The sequence below is a fragment of the Elephantulus edwardii genome, unplaced genomic scaffold, assembly GCF_000299155.1.
Source record: "Elephantulus edwardii isolate Elephantulus edwardi_28Jun2011 unplaced genomic scaffold, EleEdw1.0 scaffold00034, whole genome shotgun sequence".
In the NCBI taxonomy this organism is placed as follows: Eukaryota; Metazoa; Chordata; class Mammalia; order Macroscelidea; family Macroscelididae; genus Elephantulus; species Elephantulus edwardii.
In genome coordinates, this window is record NW_006399784.1 from 11,468,352 (window position 1) to 11,471,740 (window position 3,389).

Genomic DNA, 3,389 nt, shown 5'->3' on the forward strand with positions numbered 1-3,389 from the left:
ATTGTGACTTATGACTCTGTAAGATAGAATAGATTGATCCTGCAGGGTTTTCAAGACTGAAATCTTTATGGAACTAGACTGTCACCTCTTTCTCCCGCTAAACCCTGAGTACAAACTACCATCATTTCTTTTAGTAGGTAAGTGCTTTAACTGATGTACCACTAGAGTTTATCTTTATTTTTAGGAAGACATTCTATGTACATATTTTTTTAAAGAAAAGAATGAATTTTTGAGGCCCATCATTGGTTTCAAATGCTAAACACTTAAGATTTGTGTCTCTATTTGTTTCTAGGTTTATGTTGTATCACCTCTCAAAATGAAGGCTTGGTTTTCTAACAACCTTAGAGAAAAGAAAACTATTTTCATTTAAGAAGACAAGAGAAGAAGAAAGATAAAAGTGAGTGATGGAGAAGGGAGAAAGAGAAAGAAAGTAGTTGAAAATCTGTCTATTTCCTCAGGTACCCATGGAAACAAAGGGGAACAAATAGGAACTTTAATTATTCCACTGAGACTGTGGAAGAGAAGAATGTGGGAGTTGAATGTGATGCCACAGTTATTTTACCCAGTTCAGAAAATAATAATTGTATTTTGTTTGCATAACCCATTCAGTGGTTCTCTCTGCATCCTTAAATCAATGTCAAACTCAACAGTTTCAAATAAATTCACCCATCTGAAGAATAAAAGTAAATTAGGAAACTAATAACCTCTCTTTTTTTAAAACATTATATTATTGATCTATAAAGAGCCATGCTCATAAGATAGAAATTTAGTTCTGTGTGATTTTTGTTAATAGATTAAGTAGGAGGAAGAACAAGACTTGGCTGATGGGACATATCATTTTAATGATAGAAATTAAAAGTGAAAATGACTTAGCTCTACAGAAAATACTAGGGGAGGAAGCTAGTTTGATCTTAATTACCAAAATATTTGCTCTATTTGCCTCTACTTGATACAGAAAGAGCTATGAATTCCACTGATTAAGAAAGAAAAAGATAAACTTTGCAATGAAACTCTGAGTAGGACTTAAATGATCAAGACTTCTCTTGATGATTTTCCCATTAGAGATTTCCATGCATTCCTTAACAACTGACTTTGTGTTTTCTATAATATCTATCCCTCTGAGAAGAGTGCAACTCATTTTATGATTTCTATTGTTCTTAAAAAAAAATCTCCAAATAGAAAAGGATATATATTTCATGTTAACAATTTCTAGAGAGTAAAATTCCCATAAGAATGGAAAATATAATTTAATTTGAAACATTATTTATATTAATAATGAAACTATACACAAACATTGGCATTAAGAACCTCAACAAGTAACCTAGTCATAACCTTTGGTCTTTGCAAACCCCCAACACTGAAGATTTCTGAGAATCAAAGCATACTCATTTTTTTTCATAGTGGAAATGTTTATTATTTTCTCAACAAGCTCCTCTTGCTTTTCCTAGTGGGGAACTTCTCAATCACCGAACACCATTTTCAAAACGTAGAGCTAGCAAATATCTGCACTTAGCTTTGACAACCATCCTCCTCCATATGCCCAGGAAGACACCTTTCCTTAACATCCTTTGCTTTTCAAAGTATTTTCATGTTAGTATGCCATTACATATTCAGTGAGATTCTTAGTACAGGAGCATGCCAAACTTATTCAGGACAAAAATGGAAATGTCTTCATATCAAATGAATGATCTAAATCAGCTAGGTGAGTCAAGGACAAAAGTCTTCCACATTATTTTACGTGCTTTTTTGTAAATATATATATATATATATTTGTATTAAATTTGTCCAAGGTATTGTAGGGAATTAAAAACCACAAATCCACTTAAAGCATTCCATTCATTCTCTTTCTTTCTGTGTTCCTCTTCCTCCCATCCTCCTTTTTTTTTTTCCTCAGAGAATCATCATTTGAAGAAGCATGTAACATGGAAACCTTAAATCTATTCTTCGTAAACAGTTGGTTGCTAGGCATCAAAGAGATCACAGTAAAACCCCTGTTCTATCAGTCTTCGTCCATTCATGCCTTCGTTCAGGTGAGTCTGGTTTTAAAACGAGCTGATGATGTCCCAGACTGTTATCATCATGCTGACCTATCAAATACACAATCAAGGCTTTATGTGGGAAAGTATAATAGCAACTAGTTGTTTGCTTAATGTGAGAATACTGCAGTTGGGCTTTTCCTGTGGTAATTTTCCGGAAGCTTCTTGGCACGCTAGTCAAGTAGTGGGGTGAGCTTTCGGCAAATTCCCTCCCCCAGCTAAACTGTTAACTATGGAATAAAAGCTGCGAGCATCTCAGCAGAGAATCACTCCAGCCCAATTGGCAAGAAATGATGGCAGCTGCTGGAAAGAGGGCAGAGAGGTAGCGCGTCTGCGGCTGCACTACCCAGGGCCGCGCGGGGAGGGAGCGGCCGGCCAGGGCGGGCGAGCTTTCCCACAGAACCTTGAGACCGCTAATTGCTAGGATTCTGATGCTCCTTCTGAAGCCTTGACAGAGCTTCCTGGGGGATCACCGCGTGGAGTCATGGGGCTAACTAATATGGAGAACTGCAAAGACTAAAATGGCTGATCAGCTACTTCTTCAGATTGTCAAACTCAGCCGCATCCCACTGCTTTCGGATGGGACCGTTTTTCCTCTCGCTGCCATTGTCGGAGTCTCCCCGGGAACATAACGCGCAGGCTGCCAATCTGACCGCAGCACCCAGGATTTAAAAACCCTCTCCACTCGGGAGGCTGAAACTCAGCTGAGCCTGGAGAAATTGACAGCTTAAGCCCCCAGCCCCTGTTAGCTAGGCCTGGCCCTGCGTCACCCTAGCTCCATTCTGTCCCGCGGCCCTGGGGTGGCGTTATGTAATAGCCCCTATCCCAACTTCCAGGGCCATTTTAATAACTTGTCTGTCCCACAGAAGAATATCGGGCTCCAAGGAGCCATAGGCTGATCCACAACTGGGGCTGCGGATCCAAGCCTCTAGCCGCAGGCAGAAGCTGCAGTTGCCTGGGTAGGCGGCCGGGCTCAGGCAATCAGTCCTCAGTGGGATCTGTCCAGCACACCACAGCGCGCCCCGGGGAACAGCATGTTCTCTGCCCACAGGGTGTCCACAAGCGCGCAAGGGGTGAGGGGAGGGGGCGAACACAGCTTCTCATGAAGCACTCAAGATGAGCGAGGAAACCCTGAATCTAAGGAAGCCTCTTCCAGCTACAACCCCCTCCTGGCTTCCAAGTGCGCACACTCATTTGCGCTTCTCGCCCCCTCTCCACCACCCCCACCAAGCCAGCAGGGGTCCCCGAGATTGCAACCACCTTCTTTCTTTTCTGTCACATGCAAGAGCGTGTGCAATCGCTGGAATCCATTCTCTCTCTCTCTCTCTCTCTCTCTCTCTCTCTCTCTCTCTC

The 3,389-nt window shown here is 41.6% G+C and overlaps 1 protein-coding gene across 3 annotated transcripts in view; it reads right to left on the reverse strand.

Annotated features, from left to right (window-relative positions):
* Positions 1 to 3,389, reverse strand: part of GRIA2 (glutamate receptor, ionotropic, AMPA 2) — a 290,552-nt gene that overhangs the window by 285,951 nt on the left and 1,212 nt on the right. The window lies entirely within an intron of this gene.